General features: G+C 50.7%; 1 protein-coding gene across 1 annotated transcript in view; it reads right to left on the reverse strand.

Annotated features, from left to right (window-relative positions):
* The window catches only part of GNG7 (G protein subunit gamma 7), a 49,227-nt gene that overhangs the window by 30,413 nt on the left and 141 nt on the right, over nt 1-18,673 (reverse strand). Inside the window, exon 2 of the mRNA XM_071452130.1 lies at nt 2,224-2,290. The gene's annotated coding sequence lies outside the window, so the exon portion shown is untranslated. The remainder of the gene's footprint in view (nt 1-2,223; nt 2,291-18,673) is intronic.

Genomic DNA, 18,673 nt, shown 5'->3' on the forward strand with positions numbered 1-18,673 from the left:
ATCTTCCAGGATCAGCAATTTTATACAGGCAATTAGTGAAAAAATGAAATGTCTTAATGACCCCTGGGAAATGGGATCCATCAGTGACTCCTGAGCCAGGGCAGCTCCATTTCTTTCTGCAGGATATAAATTCCCAAAAAAGGGGGATTTGTGTCACTTCAGGAATGGGGGGAGAACTCAGAGCATGAAAAGCTGCTCCTAAAAATCAGAAAAGTGTGGGAGAGTCTTAATGGCACCACAAAGAGATTAAAAAAGGGGGGGAAATCAGGAGCATGGGATCATTCTCCTCCCAAGGTTTAACAACCATTGCCATGAGGAAATTCCTGCTGCTGTCCCACCCTGGGGCTGCTCCCTCCTGTCCTGGTGTCCCCTGGGACCCTCCTGGTGTCCCCTCCTTTTGGGGACTTGTGGACATTGGGAATGTCCTGATCCTGCTTTGCTCCAGGCTGAGCCCCTTCCCAGTTCCCTCAGGAATTCTTCATCCCTTCCCCATCTCCCTCAGGAATTCTCCAGCCCCTTCCCATTTCCCTCAAGAATTCTCCAGCCCCTTCCCATTTCCCTCAAGAATTCTCCAGCCCCTTCCCATCTCCCTCAGGGATTCTCCAGCCCCTTCCCATTTCCCTCAGGGATTCTCCAGCCCCTTCCAGGCATTTCCCTCAGGAATTCTCCAGCCCCTTCCCATCTCCCTCAGGGATTCTCCAGCCCCTTCCCAGTTCCCTCAGGGATTCTCCAGCCCCTTCCAGGCATTTCCCTCAGGAATTCTCCAGCCCCTTCCCATTTCCTCAGGAATTCTCCAGCCCCTTCCCAGCTCCCTCAGGAATTCTCCAGCCCTTTCCCAGCCCTGGCTCCAACCCCTGGCTGTCTCTCTGGATGCCCAGCATTAAATCCCCTCAGCACCACAAGTTCAATTCTGCCCCTTTTGTGCACCATAAATATCCCCAAATCCAGGTCCACAGCCAGACTTGTCACATCCCTAAAAATATCCCCCTATAAATAGCAAATTATCCAACAATGGCACCAGGGCAACCACCCCAAAACACCCAGGGCAGAGCTTCAAATCCTCCTCAGGTCCCTCCTCAGCACCCAGGGCTGGAGAAATGAAATTCCCCCTTCCACATTTCCATAAAAAATTGTGAACAAAGATTTGCTCTGAGCTGGAACATGAATATTTCCCATAAAAAATTACAACAAGAAAAACCTCCCTGAGTTTTCCTCTTTTTTTTTTCTCTGTTTTGCTCCTGGTTTGGATGAAATCTCTGACTCCCAGTGAGGCTCTCAGGGACCCCACATCTGTCCCCTCCTGAAGGACACCCCAAGTGCACAAATCAGGGCAAAAGGGACAGGGAAGGGACATTTTTGGGTTTGTTTTTTAGGAAAGTGAGGCAAGAGGAAGCTCTGCCAGGGATGGAGGGAAAGGAGCAGCGGTCACATGAGGATGTCCAGCCCCCAAAGCAGCTGCTAATGAGTGTCTCAGTTAATTACTCGGCTCCCTGGGATGAGGAGCTCGGGGCTGGCAGCTCCTCCACGGCTCCACTGCCAGGGACACAGTGCCCTCTCTTGGAGACTCCAAACCCAGCCTAAAGCCGGGGCTGAGGACAAAAACCCGCTGGAATCTCCTAAAAAATGATTTCTGCTCAAGAACCAACTGTGGCCTGGCTGGGCACTGCTTGGAGGAACAGGGGAACCCCTCTGGAGCTGCTCCTGAGGCAGGTCAGTGACTCATGACCCTGATGAACCTCTGGATCTTCCTATCAAAACTCTGAGATCTTTTTTAAAATTTAGAATTTTAATTTTAAAATTTTAAATTCTAAAATTTAGAATATTGAACCACCTAAAGAGTGGTGATGTTGTGGTGTCACAGAAGGGTCTGGGATGGAAGGGAGCTGCAGGATCAGCCAGTTCCAGGAAAAAGAATGGAATTGTTTCATGAAGAATCATTGCAGCCAGAGGCAGCAGCTCCACACCAGATTTCTGTGTGTCCCCAGGGCCTGGCCACCACCTCTCAGAGGAGGGACAGCCCCCAGTGCCCACCTGGCACAGGTGACCATGGACAGTGTGGCTGCCCCATGCCAAGGCTGGAAGGGGCTTGGAGCACCCTGGGATGGTGGAAAGGAAGGGACTGGATGGGCTTTAGGATCCTTCCCACCCGAATTCCAGGTGGGAAATGCCCTGATCTGGGGCTCAGGAGGTGTTTGGGTGTCTGTGGGTGCTGCTGGCACCTACCTGGGCAGGTGTCCCCAGCTCCTCTGGCACACAGGGTGCTCGCTGCAGGGGGGAAAGGACAAATCTCCTAAAATAAAATAAAATAAAATAAAAGAGAGAATCTTCAGCAATTGAAAGGATCCTGCAGGGAATTCCAGCTCCTCTCAATACCAGGTTTGAGCCCACCAGCTGAAGCACCTCACACCTTTTCCCCCATCTCCATCATCCCATTTTTTCCCTGTGTTTTCCCTGTTTTTTCCCTGCTGGAATCCAGCCCATTCCTGAACTATTTATTTAAAGCACCTCACACCTTTTCCCCCATTTCCAGCAGCCCATTTTTTCCCTGTGTTTTCCCTGTTTTCTGCCTGCTGGAATCCAGCCCACTCCAAATGGATTTAATGTGTCCTTTGGGGTGGTTTATTTACATTTCAATATGTTCAGGACCTGCCTTGGAGATTTTTTTGGAGGGGGGATGAAATCCTACAAGTCCTCACAGGAGAGGATGATGCAGGTGGCACTTGAGGCTTTCTCCATGCTCATCCATGGAATAAAACACCCCAATTTCTACCAACTTAGACCTGGCTTTGAACACATTGATTCCAACAGAGAAATTTTTGGTGGGGGGGAAACCTGGCAGCTCCCAGGCTGTGCAATTCCATATCTGAGTCTGAAGATGGCTCCATGGGAACGAGGGATGCCATCCATCCATCCCTCTGTCCATCCATGAATCCATCCATCCATGGATCCATCCATCCCTCTGTCCATCCATCCATCCCTCTGTCCATCCATCCATCCATGGATCCATCCATCCATCCATGAATCCATCCATCCATCCATCATCAATCTGTCCATCCCTCTGTCCGTCCATCCATCCATCATCCATCCATGGATCTATCCATCCATCCATCCATCCATCCATCCATAATCCATCCATCCATCCCTCTGTCCATCCATCCATCCATCCATCCATCCATCCATCCATCCCTCTGTCCATCCATCCATCATCCATCCATGGATCTATCCATCCATAATCCATCCATCCATCCATCATCAATCTGTCCATCCCTCCGTCCATCCATCCATCCACCCATCCATCCATCCATCCATCTGTCCATCCATCCATGGATCCACCTCCCACCCATCCCTCCGTCCATCCATCCATCCATGGATCCATTCATCCCCCAACCATCATCAATCTGTCCATCCCTGTGTCCATCCATCCATCCATCCATCCATCCATCCATCCATCCCTGTGTCCATCCCTCCCTCTATCCATCCATCATCCATCCATGGATCCATCCATCCATCCATCCCTGTGTCCATCCATCCATGGATCCATGGATCCATCCATCCATCCCTGTGTCCATCCATCCATGGATCCATCCATCCATCCATCCATCCATCCCTGTGTCCGTCCATCCATCCATCCATCCATCCATCCATGGATCCATGCATCAATCCCTCCATCAGTCATCCATCCGTCATCCCTTCATCCATCTCTCCATCATCCATCCCTCCATCCATCCTTCCCTTCCTCCATCAGTCCATCCCTCCATCATCCCTCCATCCCTCCATCCATCCCCATGTCTGTCCATCCATCCCTCCGTCCATCCATCCATCCATCCATCCATCCATCCATCCATCCATCCATCCCCACAACTCCCATTCCCTCCCGCAGCCACAGGGGATTTGTCCCCTGTGAAGGAAGCAGCTCCATCCATGACACTCCTGAGGCTGGCACAGGGGAGTTTCAACAAAAGAAAACCAGGGAAAAATAACCTGAGCGCCTCATGGAAGTGAGAGACAAGGAGAGTGACAAAGACTTAAGGAAAGAAAGGGAAGAGGAAGGCAGAGCTGCAGCATTTCATCTTCTGTTCCTCCCCACAACGAGCCAATTAAAAAGCCCACACACTAAATTAATTCCAGTTCCAGGGGAGCTGGAAATACAGAGCCACTATTTAGGTTAGGGAAAATTGCTGCATTCTGTTCCTTTGTCAGGTGGCAGAGAATGACATCTGCAAAAGGAAAAAAAAAAAGAAAAAAAGAAAAGAAAAAAACCCAGAATTTGAGCCCCCAGCACAGCAGAGGCAAAGGAAAAGGAGGGAATTGAGGGAAGGGTTTGAGGATCTGAGGAGCCTCATCCCCATGGGCAGGGCACAGAGCTGTGCAGAGATCCCCCTGTTCTCCCCACATCCCGGCTGCCTCCCAACTCTCACACCTCACCAGTTCCTGGTTTTGTTTGGAACAAGTGCCCAGGATGTGGTCACAGAGCTCTGCTTCCCTAAAACCCTTCCCAATGTTTAATTTATCCCTCTGATAAAACCCAGCCCTGCCAACGTCACCGGCTCCAGGGTAAATATCCCAGCCAGGTTTGTGGGGACTCTGGGATTTCATTCCTCAGCAGAGAATCAATCCCTCTGTTTCGAGCAGAGAAACCCCCAGTTCACGCTGGAATTGTAAGGGAATAAAACCCCACAGGGAGCAGAGAATACAAATTATGATCCCAGCTTTTCTCCAAGGATGACAAAAGCCAAGCAGGGGAGCAGGGCTGGAGCTGCAGGAGGCCTCAGGGCAGCGCCAGGCTCAGCTCTCCAGAGGGAACTGCTCCTGTGTAATCATTAACAGCCAAAGGCAGCCCAGATAACAGCCAGGGAGCAGCACCTGCAGCAGGGATGCACTGGGAGCCAGGGATGGCCCAGGCTCCAGGAAGCTCAGGATGTTTGTCTGCTCCTGTTGTGGCTCTGCCCTGGGGACAGCGGGGAACAGCAGCAATGACAATTGGGAAAAGCCATCCATTTGTCTGGAATTGGGGAAACCCATCCATTTGTTTGGGAACTGGGGAAACCCATAAATTTGTTTAGGAACTGGGAAAACCCATAAATTTGTTTAGGAATTGGGAAACCCATCCATTTGTCTGGGAATTGGGAAAACTCATTAATGTGTTTGGAAACTAGGAAAACCCATAAATTTGTTTAGGAATTGGGAAAACTCATCAATTTGTTTGGGAATTGGGAAAAACCACCCATTTGTTTGGGGATTGGGAAAATGCATTAATTTGTTTAGGAATTGGGAAAACTCATCAATTTGTCTGGGAATTGGGAAAACCCATCCATTTGTCTGGGAACTGGGGAAACCCATAAATTTGTTTAGGAATTGGGAAAATCCATCTGTTTGTTTGGGAATTGGGGAAACCCATCCATTTGTTTGGGAACTGGGGAAACTCATTAATGTGTTTGGAAACTAGGAAAACCCATAAATTTGTTTAGGAATTGGGAAAACTCATCAATTTGTTTGGGAATTGGGAAAAACCACCCATTTGTTTGGGAATTGGGAAAACCCATTAATTTGTTTAGGAATTGGGAAAACTCATCAATTTGTCTGGGAATTGGGAAAACCCATCCATTTGTCTGGGAACTGGGGAAACCCATAAATTTGTTTAGGAACTGGGAAAAACCACCCATTTGTTTAGGAATTGGGAAAACCCATCTGTTTGTTTGGGAATTGGGGAAACTGATGCCAGGCCCTGGACCCAGGTGGCAGCAGGAGCTCCGTGCCAGGGATGCCCCTGCAGAGCCCTGTGGTGCCACCAGGACCTGCTGGGGACAAGGACAAAACCCCCAGGACATGGCACAGGGAGGGGCAGAGCTGGCCCCACACACACACACACACAGAGAAATAATTCAGGAAAATGAGTTGGGATTACAGGAAACCCAGTGGGAGTTCAGGGGACTTTAAGGGAGCCTTTTCCTGCCTGCTCTGAGCTCCCAAACCTCGGGATTTACACCAAAACCCCTCAGGGCTGCTCTGACAGGATCACGGACGTGGGACTGGGAGAAAAATCCTATTTAGGATCCTCAGATCCTAAACAGGATTTAGGAAGAGCCTCAGGATGGTTTGGGTGGGAAGGGACCTCAAAACCCAGCCCATTCCAAGGGCAGGGACACCTCCCACTATCCCAGGTTGCTCCAGCCTGGCCTTGGACAATCCCAAGGATCCAAAGCTGCTCTGGGAACCCCATCCTGTTCCCTCAGCACCTTCACAGGGAGGAATTCCTTCCCAAAACCCCTCCTGGAGCTGGCAAAGCTGGAAAATCCGTGTCCCTGAGGATGGACCAGCTCAGGAGGTTGGAGGGAAGCTCCTCCCAGCCCTGGAGCACCGAGTGTGGGTCCCATCCCTCAGAGCAGGAAATACCCCAGGATCCTGGCAGGAATGGGCTCCCAGCTCTCCTTGGGTCATCCTCACTCCCAGCTCCACCAACAAAGCTTCAAAGAGCAAAAAATCCTTTGAATTCCACAAAATCCTGCTCCAAACTGAGATCCCTGTCAGCCAGGAAGGCAAACTGGGAGTATTTATAGCCCTGGATTAGAGCAGGATGTGCTGGGAATCCAGGGAATGGAGCAAATTCCCATTCCTGGAGAGGTGACAGAGGTGACAGATTCATGAGCTCTCACTTCCCAATCCAGTTTTTGGTTTTGTTTTTTTTCCCAGCACATTTATACAGAGTTTCTGCAGCTTTATCCAGCTCTTCTCCTGGAATTCTTTGTCATTCCCACTCCCTTGGGGCTGGTGGGAAGGCACACAGGCATTAGGGACAGGTATTTATTAAATCCTGGAATTGCTCCTCCACTTCCTACTCCACAACAACGTTTAAACCAGGATCATGGTGTTATCCTGGAAGGAATGCATGAGGAGCACTGCCAGACCTCAGCATCCCTGATTTCATTTCAACAAAACCTGGCAAAAATGGCTTTTTTTTTCCTTGGATAATCCCACTGAACTTTGAGATCTGGAAAAATGCAGAAATACCAAATTTTACAAGTCCTGGAATTTACAACCACCCCAAGAGCACGGAGGAGAAAAAAAAAAATATTCCTGCTTGGATAAAACCTAGGAGAACATTCAGGAAAATATAGATGTGGACAAAAGCTTTTCCAATCTGTGTTCTGGAATGAAATGGAAGGTGGCCAGGCCTACCCCTCTTCCCAGCCAGCCATTCTGCTTTATTTTCATCAGCAGCCCCAAAGCCCATCCATGGGCAGCAGCACTTGGATCAGCTCGACACAATCAGTCCCAGCAGGAATCCAAACCCATAATTACAGCAGCCTGCACATGGCAAACACCAGGGAGGGAGGGTTTATTTATGCAGGGGACAGGAGTTTCGAGGATGAGATGAATAAATCAGGGGAAAAACGGTGAATCAAATGGATGGGGGGAGTTTGGGGAAGAAAAGCAGCTGCAGCAGAGGCTCTGTGGATCCTGAAATTGCAGGGAAAATGGAGGATTTGGACCTGGAATGCCTGGGGAGTGCTGGAATTCAGGGAAGCAGCGCAGCCCCCCTGCCTTGGCTGTGAATCCATTTCCTACCCAGCTTTGTTCAGCCTCCCATAAAAACTTCCTGCCCCTGCACCGACCTTCCCTGAGAGCCTGGAGCCATCCCCACCCTCCCTCTGAGAATCCCTCTGGAATCCCAGCCACTTTTGCCCAAAATTCACCTCCAAAGCACCAAATTTTAGCCAAACCACCTCTCCCCAAAAGCAGCTTGGGACTCTCCCAAGTTTTCCAAAGCGCTGGAAAACGTGGATCTGATTGATTTTTTTTTTTTTTCCTCCCCTCACCAGGGATGCACACAATGCATCTCCTCTGGTGGTTGACAACCCCTCTTCTATTTCAGGAATGCTCATCTGCAGGTGGAATTGGATTTCTGTTCCCATGACTGACAACACAACTCCATCCTGGCCTATGGCAGCTGCTGCTATTTTCAGCAGCTCTGCCTCTCTCCAGTATTATTCCAAAGGTGAGAACTATTTCCAGAGAACACCAGAACAGCGTTTTTCACACCTTAACAGAAAAAAAAAATTTAAAAAAAATGGGGAAAAAGAAAAAAAAAAATCACAGAATTTTTTAAAGTTTTGCCACAGGGCAAAACTCTCCGCAGCAAAGAGCATTAATGAGTGGCTGGGAGTGTTAAAATGGAATTAAAGTCCCTGTTGGAATGGGGAAAATAGTCTTAAATTGGGCTGCCACAAAGATATTCCTCACCAGCAGGCAGGGAAATGCTGATTCCCTCTGTCCTGGCAAAGCAGGAATGGGAATTGGCCCCAGGAACTGCCATAAATCAAAAACCAGCAAAATGGGATGGAACTCTGAGCTGGTTTCATGGGTATCCCCAAAAATGATGGATGTGGGGGGTGGGATTTGGGTCTGCACCACAACCAGGAGCTGCTCAATCCAGTGTGAGAGTCTGGGGCCTCTGGAAAGGCTCAGATTGTTGGGAAGAAAGGCTGAGGGTGGGATAATGAGGCAGGGAATGTTAATGAGCTAATTAGCAATCAGAGAGGGAGAGAGGGAGGAGAGCTGGGATCAGGGGCTGACCCGCTCCGGGTGCCTCATCCCAGCCCATCCTGGCACTCCCAGGTGTGGGAATCGTGGCAGCTCCACTCCCCCCCTCTGCAGTTCCCAAAAATCCATTCCCAGCTCAGCCACCAGGATCAATTCCCAAAAATCCATTCCCAGCTCAGCCACTGCACCCAGCAACACCAGGATAAATTCCCAAAAATCCATTCCCAGCTCAGCCACCAGGAAAAATTCCCAAAAATCCATTCCCAGCTCAGCCACTGCACCCAGCAACACCAGGATAAATTCCCAAAAATCCATTCCCAGCTCAACCACCAGGAAAAATTCCCAAAAATCCCTTCCCAGCTCAACCACCAGGATAAATTCCCAAAATCCATTCCCAGCTCAGCCACTGCACCCAGCAACACCAGGATAAATTCCCAAAAATCCATTCCCAGCTCAGCCACCAGGATAAATTCCCAAAATCCATTCCCAGCTCAGCCACCAGGATAAATTCCCAAAATCCATTCCCAGCTCAGCCACCAGGGTAAATTCCCTGGAGCCAGCCCTTGTTCTCCATCCCTCTGCAATTCCCAAAAATCCCTTCCCAACTCAGCCATTTCACCCAACACCACCAGGAAAAATTCCCAAAAATCCCTTCCCAGCTCAACCACCAGGATCAATTCCCAAAAATCCCTTCCCAGCTCAGACATTGCACCCAACACCACCAGGATAAATTCCCAAAAATCCATTCCCAGCTCAACCACTGCACCCAACACTGCCAGGAAAAATTCCCAAAAATCCATTCCCAGCTCAGCCACTGTGCCCTCCCAACACCACCAGGAAAAATTCCCAAAAATCCCTTCCCAGCTCAACCACCAGGGTAAATTCCCAAAAATCCATTCCCAGCTCAGCCACCAGAGTGAATTCCCTGGGCCAGCCCTTGTCCTCCACCCCTCTGCAATTCCCAAAAATCCCTTCCCAGCTCAGCCACCAGGATGAATTCCCTGGGCCAGCCCTCCCTTGTCCTCCACCCTCCGTGTCCCCAGGGCTGCAGGGACAGAATTGTTCCCCTGGAGCTGCTGGCCCAGAGTTGTTGGTGCTGCCCTGTGATTAATCCTGGCAGCCACCCAGAGCCACCCCAGAGCCAACTCCATGCAGGTGGAATTCTGGATTTCAGCTCTGGCAGAAATGCTGTGGGCAATGCCAGCCCTAGCAAGGGCAGGTGCTGCTTGGGACGGGTCAGGATTAAAGCTCTGGGAGCACTGGGAAAGGAATTTGAGTTGCAAATCCCCCAAAATGCTGGGATTTTGCTGCCTTTCCCAGATCTGTGTGTGTAGCACTGACAGCATGGGATGGGCTGTGGAGTCCCCAAACTGGGATCCAAAGGGGGAATTTCACTGGGAAAAAGCTCTGGGATCATCACTGTACCCCATGCACACCTTGTCACCAGCCCAGAGCTCCGAGTGCCACCTCCAGGGACTCCTGGGACACCTCCAGGGACTCCTGGGACCACCTCCAGGGATTGGTGACCCCAAACCTCCCTGGGCAGTTCCAAGGCCTGGCCACCATTGCCATGAGGAAATTCCTGCTGCTGTCCCACCCTGGGGCTGCTCCCTCCTGTCCTGGTGTCCCCTGGGACCCTCCTGGCTGTCCCCTCCTCTTGGGGACTTGTGGACATTGGGAATGTCCTGATCCTGCTTTGCTCCAGGCTGAGCCCCTTCCCATCTCCCTCAGGAATTCTCCAGCCCCTTCCCATTTCCCTCAGGAATTCTCCAGCCCCTTCCCAGCTCCCTCAGGGATTCTCCAGCCCCTTCCCAGCTCCCTCTGGAATTCTCCAGCCCTTTCCCATTTCCCTCAGGGATTCTCCAGCCCCTTCCCATTTCCCTCAGGAATTCTCCAGCCCTTTCCCATCTCCCTCAGGAATTCTCCAGCCCCTTCCCATTTCCCTCAGGGATTCTCCAGCCCCTTCCCATTTCCCTCAGGAATTCTCCAGCCCTTTCCCATCTCCCTCAGGAATTCTCCAGCCCCTTCCCATTTCCCTCAGGGATTCTCCAGCCCTTTCCCATCTCCTCCCCATTTCCCTCAGGGATTCTCCAGCCCCTTCCCATCTCCCTCAGGGATTCTCCAGCCCCTTCCCATTTCCCTCAGGGATTCTCCAGCCCCTTCCCAGCTCCTTTTTTCCAGGAGAGAGGAATTCACTCAGAGGAGCAGGGAATGCTCAGCTCAGGGATGCTGGAGCACCAGGAGCCAGCTCAGCTCAGTGAAACAGGATAAACTTGGGAGAGATGAAGACGTATCTGTGATCACACTGCTGCCTGTGCCAGAATGTCTGCTGGGAATGCCTGGATCGTGGATTTGTTTCCCAAAAAAAAACAACCCCAGCGTGGCTGCACAGCTCCACACACAGCCCTGCTCTGGAAAATCATGGAATGGTTTGGGTTGGAGATGCCAATAAATCCCAGTGCCACCATGGCAGGGACACCTTGACACCTTCTCCTGCTCCCAACCTGGCCTGGGACAACTCCAGGGAACACCTGGCATTTGGAGGGAAAGCAGAACTGGGATTAAAATTGGAAGGAAAAGCACTGGAAGAAGCCAGATGATCCTGAAAAAAGCCAATGGATCAGGATTCCATACCCCAAACAATGGGAATGCCAAGATTTAATTGGGATTAGTGCAATTAAATCTGCCTGACACTTGCAGAATTCCGTGGATTCTCCCACAGAACTCATGGAGTACAGGAAAAATTATTTCCAATCTTGACCCAAGAGTGAGGAGCTCCTTGGAAACGCTGCCAGATCCTGGAAATGCAGCACCTGGAGCTCCCTGCTCACCCACCTGGATCCTGAAGCACCCACAATGCTGAGACCCCAGCCAGGGACACAATTCCCAGGATGGAAACACAACCAGCAGCTCTCAGCCTCACCAAAAGGTCTTGATTTAAATAAAAAATAGGAAATAAAGAGTCCCTCAGGCCTTGCTCCTCTCCCTGATAGAAAAGTTTGATGAGATCCCCAATCTTTGGTTGGGAATTGCAGCACAAGCGCTCGGAGGAGCAGCCAGGCCACGTCAGGATTTATGGAGCATAAACACCCAGCCCTTGCCAGCAAGAAAAAAAAAAAAGAGAAATAACTCAGAGTGGAGGAAATGAGCAAAAAAACCCACAAAAAACCTCCCAAAAGCAGCTCCTGCAGCACATCCAGAGAAATCCTCCCTCCTGCAGCTCCCCAGCTCAGGGGGAGTTTTGGAGGGGTTAAACCACCCCAGAAATGTTTAAATCTTGGGTGTTTTTCTAACAGCAGATGAGGCAGAAAAGGACAAAATGCCTCCAGGGCTGAAAAACAAAAAAAAAAAAAACAACTTTTCCAAACTATTCTATAGATTTAAAAATAAATTTCTTTTGTATTTCCAGAGGGGACAAGTTGGGAATAAAACAAAGAAGCTTTTTTGGGGGGTGTTAGCAGAGTGTCCATCCCTGGTTGTCACCTCCCTGCTGGCACCTGAGAGGGAGCTGGAGGTGCCCAGAGGGGGAATTTCCTTCCCCTCTGGAACCAGGGCCTGTTTTCCTGCTCCCCCATTCCCATTAGGAGCCAGATTATTTTTTCAAACAACTCTGTTTTCTCCAATATGAAAATAAAGCAGGAGCTGCTGAGGTTTCTTGGCTTTTGCAGCTTCTGTAAAGTCACCAAAAATCCGTTTTTAAGTGGAAATTGGGGAATGTTTTCAGCTGTACAGACCCAACCCAGGCTGAAGTACTTTAAAACTCCTTCTTGTCTGTCAGGAGGGGGAAAAACACAGGATAAATGATGAAAAAGCACAACCCTTAACTAAATTTCCTGTTTTGTGTCTCGGCCTTAACAGCGTGCCCGAATTTCCTCCTTTTTTTTTTTTTTTTTTTAATTTCTTTTTTTTTTTGCCCTTAACGTCACAGCCAATCCCTACCCACCCATTCCACAAAAACCTAACCCTGAACCCTGCTGCAATGGGAACCATCAGCTGAATCCAGAGCAAAATTTCCAGGAAAAATCCAGCTTAAAACAAAGATGAACCCTCCCTCTGAGTGAGAATTCACCAAATTAAACACATTTATTTATCCCCCTGACCCCTTTTGGATGGGTTTTTTTTTTTTTTTTTTTAATTAATCAGTGGCTGCTCAGGTATTTTGAAGGAGGAAAAAGATATTTTGCACCAGGATTGTGCAAGACACAACATTTCAGAAGCGATTTTTGGGGGGGAAGATTGAAACCCGAGCGAGTTTCACTTTCAGAAACTCCAAATGTCACCGAGGTTTGGGGCACAACGGCTCCTTTGTCCCCTGGCTTCTCATCCAGGCCTTTCTTGGCACCAGCAAACAGCAGCAGATGATAACAGGGGGCACCAAAGGCAAGGCCTGGGCTCTGCCAGTTCTCTGAATCCCAGCAATTAATTGTCAAGTACAAATTAAGTGGGTAAATCTCAGACTAATTAATATTTAAGACAAAGCTCTCTCTCTCTCCCAGCTTTGCTTTCTTTATATTTCTTTTTTTTTTTTTTTTCCTGAATGTGACAATGGGCAGGGAGGGAATTGGATTTATTGGTTATTTATTGGTTTTAGTTCTGTTCCTTTCCCAGTTTGTGGAAAAATCAGAGGAGATGAAGGAAAAAAAAATCACCTGGCAACAGGTGAGGAGGACAGAGACACCCTGAGCAGAGAGCTCAGGGATGGGAAATCCAAAATCCAGCTCTACACAGGGGCTGAACCACTGCAGCAATTCCAGGATTTTGGAATTCAAGGTTTCCACCACTGCAGGAATTCCAGGATTTTGGGATCAGAGGTTTCCACCACTACAGCAATTCCAGGATTTTGGAATTCAAGGTTTCCACCACTGCAGCAATTCCAGGATTTTGGAATCAGAGGTTTTCACCACTTCAAGAATTCCAGGATTTTGGGATCAGAGGTTTCCACCACTCCAGCAATTCCAAGATATTGGAATTTGAGGTTTTCACCACTGCAGGAATTCCAGGATTTTGGAATTCGAGGTTTCCACCACTCCAGCAATTCCAAGATATTGGAATTTAAGGTTTTCACCACTTCAGGAATTCCAGGATTTTGGAATTCGAGGTTTTCACCACTTCAGGAATTCCAGGATTTTGGGATCAGAGGTTTCCACCACTGCAGGAATTCCAGGATATGGGAATTCAAGGTTTCCACCAGTTCAGGAATTCCAGGATTTTGGAACAATCAGAGTTTTCCACCACTGCAGGAATTCCAGGATTTTGGAATTCGAGGTTTCCACCAGTTCAGGAATTCCAGGATTTTGGAACAATCAGAGTTTTCCACCTCAAAGCTCCACCATGAGGTCTTTACATCGAGGCCAGGTTGGAATTCTGGGGCTTGGAGCAGCCTGGGGCAGTGCAAGATGTCCCTGCCAAGGTCCCTCCAACCCAAACCATTCCAGGATTTCTGGTGACCTCAGCTCCTCTGATTTCTCACAAAAATGAGGAAAGCACCACTGGATCTCCAATCTCAAGCAGGCCCCTCACTAATCTCACACCAGCACAGACACCACACTCCATAAATCCCTTTTTCCCCCTCTCATCCTCTTTTTCCAAGCACAAAAATCCCCAAACAGTCACAAAATTCCCTCCTGCTTTTCCAGGTTTTTGGGTCACCCCCTTTTTCCCAGCCCTCTGCCACCTCTGCTGCTCCCCACAGCCTCTGGAAACTCTTCCAGAGCTGCCCTGGGGGTTACAAATCCAACCAAACCCCTCTGTATGCCCACCCTGAGCTCAGGTTTAGGGCTGAAAAGGCAAGAAAATGAATTTTTTAAAGTGGCAGCTCCTCCCCAGGGTGCCCAAACTGCTTCTCCCACCACGGGACAGGTGAGCACCTGGAGCCCTCCAGGAGGCAGAGAGGGCCCAGGGTGGTGAAGGCAGAGCTGGAGCTCGTCCAGCCCTGGCTCGAACGGGGCAGGGACAGCCACGGTCCCCTCCAGGGAGGAGAGTGCCACCAGATTGGGAGAGTGCCACCAGATTGGGAGAGTGCCACCAGATTGGGAGAGTGCCACCAGATCAGGAAAGTGCCACCAGATCAGGAAAGTGCCACCAGATTGGGAAAGTGCCACCAGATTGGGAGAGTGCCACCAGATTGGGAGAGTGCCACCAGATTGAGAGAGTGCCACCAGATCAGGAAAGTGCCACCAGATTGGGAAAGTGCCACCAGATTGGGAAAGTGCCACCAGATTGGGAGAGTGCCACCAAATCGGGAAAGTGCCACCAAATCACATCAGGAAAGTGCCACCAAATGGGGAAAGTGCCACCAAATCACATCAGGAAAGTGCCACCAGATGGGGAAAGTGCCACCAAATCACATCAGGAAAGTGCCACCAAATGGGGAAAGTGCCACCAAATGGGGAAAGTGCCACCAAATCACATCAGGAAAGTGCCACCAAATCGGGAAAGTGCCACCAGATCGGGAAAGTGCCACCAGATCAGGAAACTGCCACCAAATCGGGAAACTGCCACCAAATCGGGAAACTGCCACCAAATCACATCAGGAAACTGCCACAAAAATCAGGAAAGTGCCACCAAATCAGGAAAGTGCCACCAAATCAAATCAGGAAACTGCCACCAAATCACATCAGGAAAGTGCCGCCAAATTGGGAAAGTGCCACCAAATCACATCAGGAAACTGCCACCAAATCACATCAGGAAACTGCCACCAAAATCAGCTTTTTCCAAGGGACAGACTGTCCAGCTTTAATGGGACAGGGACAGCCACAATCCCCTACCAACCATCAAATCAGAAAACTGCCACCAAATCGTGAAACTGCCACCAAATCAAATCAGGAAACTGCCACCAAAATCAGCTTTTTCCAAGGGACAGAGTCCAGCTCTAATGGGACAGGGACAGTCACAATTCCCAGTAAGGAAACTGCCATAAAAACCAGGAAACTGCCACCAAAATCAGCTTTTTCCAAGGGACAGAGTGTCCAGCTCTAATGGGACAGGGACAGTCACAATTCCCAGTAAGGAAACTGCCATAAAAACCAGGAAACTGCCACCAAAATCAGCTTTTTCCAAGGAGCAGACTGTCCAGCTCTAATGGGACAGGGACAGCCACAATCCTCTCCCAGTGAGGAAACTGCCACCAAATCAGGAAACTGCCACCAAATCAAATCAGGAAAGTGCCACCAAAATCAGCTTTTTCCAAGGGGCAGAGTGTCCAGCTCTAATGGGACAGGGACAGCCACGATCCCCTACCAACCATCAATTAGGAAACTGCCACCAAATCGTGAAACTGCCACCAAAATCAGCTTTTTCCAAGGGGCAGTGTCCAGCTCTAATGGGACAGGGACAGCCATGATTCCCAGTGAGGAAACTGCCACCAAATTCAGGAAACTGCCACCAAAATCAGCTTTTTCCAAGGGCAGTGTGTCCAGTTCCTCTGGAGCCAGGGGCAGGATGAGAACCGGGGTTCCTCGTTAGGCCAACGAGCTCCAGGGGCTGATGAGGGCAGGGGCAGGGGATGAGCGGGGACAGAGCTCCGTGTCCCTTGTCACACACTCCCTGCTCTGCTGCCACTCCACGCCCAGCTCCGGGTGCATCCATTCCCTCCGGGGCTTTTCAAACACAGCCAGGGATGAGATGGGAGCAGCAGGAAAACGGGGATGGGCACCAAAGCCGTGTCAGGCATGGCAGCGCCCCCAGCAGCCACACAAAGGAGCCATTTCCATTTTTCCATTCGTGTCACAGCCACAGATGGCAGGAGGGAACCTCCGGGACAATCGGCTCCCTTTAACCCTATTGATCCAGCTTTTTTGGGGTTTTTTCCCATTTTTTCCTCCCCCCCAAAAGAACGGGATAAATGGTGGCTACAGAATCATAAATTCCAATAAATTTGTTTTATGGGGGGTTTCTCAGGGTGTTTTTTCCCCATTTCCCCCCCTAGAAGAACAGGATAAATGGTGGCTACAGAATCATAAATTCCCATGAATTTGTTTTATGGGGTGGTTTTGGGGGTATTTTTCCCATTTTTCCCCCTCAAAAGAACAGGATACATGGTGGCTACAGAGTCACAAATTCCCATTAATTTGTTTTATGGGGTGGTTTTGGGGATGTTTTTCCCCTTGAAAGAAGGGGATAAATGGTGGCTACAGAGTTACAAAATGACATGAATTTGTTTTATGGGGTGTTTTTGGCCCGCTTTTCCCCCTCAAAAGAAGGGGATAAATGGTGGCTACAGAATCACAAATTGCCACGAATTTGTTTTATGGGGAGTTTTTGGTTTTTGGGGGTATTTTTCCCATTTTTCCCCCTCAAAAGAACAGGATACATGGTGGCTACAGAGTCACAAATTCCCATGAATTTGTTTTATGGGCTGTTTTTGGGGGTGTTTTTCCCCCTCAAAAGAAGGGGATACATGGTGGCTACAGAGTCACAAATCGCCATGAATTTGTTTTATGGGCTGTTTTTGGGTTTTGGGGGTGTTTTTGGGTTTTGGGGGTATTTTTCCCCCTCAAAAGAAGGGGACAAATGGTGGCTACAGAGTCACAAATCGCCATGAATTTGTTTTATGGTCATGGAGCTGAGCTGGGAGCTGAAGCCCCGAGGATCTGCTCAGCTGCCTGTGGATATCCCACATGGCAGGGAGACCAAGACCTGTGGAACCTCCCGGGGATGGAGGCCTGAGCCCAGCCCTGAGAAGCTGAAGAAAACCCAGCAATCACCTAAAAGGCCTCGAGTTTGGCAGGATTTTAACACTGAGCTGCTGACTCCTGTGGTCTGTCACACACCAGATTTCCCCACTGGACACATCCAGGGCAGCGCCACAAGAAGCTCACAGAGCTGGAGGGTGCCAATTTTCCCCCTTCCCCCAAAAAAAAACCCTATTTAGCCACAAAAACTTCCTCCAAGCAGCAGCAGAGGTGTCTCAGAGCAGACACAGCTCCAGCCCAGCACGTTTGGCGTTGGTTTAAGGCCACACCTGATGGCCACAGGACGGAGGCAAAGCTCAGATTTGGAGCCACAGCTCCAATCGCTGCTTCCCTGCACTTCCCCAACTCCTAAAGGACGCCCGGCTTCCCATTCCACACCTCCAACTGGAAGTGAGGAGCAGGAGACAGATTTCTCTCTCTCTCTCTCTCTCTCTCTCTCTCTCTCTCTCTCCCTTTGTCTGCGGCACCCACTTACCTCCTCTACACCTCAATAACACAAAACCCAGATCCTGCAGCCACCCCTCCTTTATGTAACCCACACAATTCCCGAATCCTGCCCGGATCAGGCGGGATGCCACCGCTGTCCTGCGCTCCTCGCCACTCCAACCCACCCTCAACTCGCCGGCGGGAAACAAACAAGTAAATGATGCGATGTTGGATATTTCTGCCGAGCTCCCCAGCCTCCTTTTTCACCCCAAAACCTGCGGCCGGTTCACCATGAAGTCACCCAACTTCCCAAGCAGCTGGCACTGAGCCATGCCCCTCATCGATTCCCACTGTCCCTTGGCACCTCACCCACCCAAAGATGCCCCTCACCATCCCCACAATTCCTTCATCCAAAACCCTGGAGATCTCCCAAAAATCCACCACGGCCCGTCTGGGCGCCCCCCAAACACCCCCACGTCATCTCCTCGCCCTGAGCCTGGTGCCAAAATCCCACCCACTGCTGTGACCCCCATGGGGACCCTCTGGGGGTCCCTCCGAGCCTCTCATGCCAACCCCCCCCGCCCTGTGCCAGGCTCCAGGACCCCCAAACCCCCCCAGCACCCCCAAATCCTCCCCCAGGCTCCCCCCGGCCTTGCCCCGGGGGCTCTCTCGTCCCACCCCGCTCCCCCCGAGCCCCCCGGTACCCGGAGCCCCCTCCCCATCCCCAGGGCCCCTCCACCTCCCCAGGGTCCCCCACACCCCCAGTCCAGCCCTGCCCGGGCCCCCCACACCCCACAGCCTGCCCAGAGCCTCCCCCGCCCTCCCCGGGCCCGCCGCCCGCCTTTCCCCGCCCAGACCCCCGGAGCCCCCCGGAGCCTCCCCGGCCCAGCCCCGCCGCCCCCCCCGGGCGGAGAGGGGCCCCGGGCAGGGCCGCGCCGAGGCGGGAGCTCCGCCAAGCCGCGGCCTGGGGCAGCCGGGCGTTCCCCCCCGCTGTCCCCGGCCGTCCCGCCCCG

Source organism: Agelaius tricolor, unplaced genomic scaffold (genome assembly GCF_023055355.1).
Source record: "Agelaius tricolor isolate 1412-34295 unplaced genomic scaffold, bAgeTri1.0.p SCAF_33, whole genome shotgun sequence".
Classification (NCBI taxonomy): domain Eukaryota; kingdom Metazoa; phylum Chordata; class Aves; order Passeriformes; family Icteridae; genus Agelaius; species Agelaius tricolor.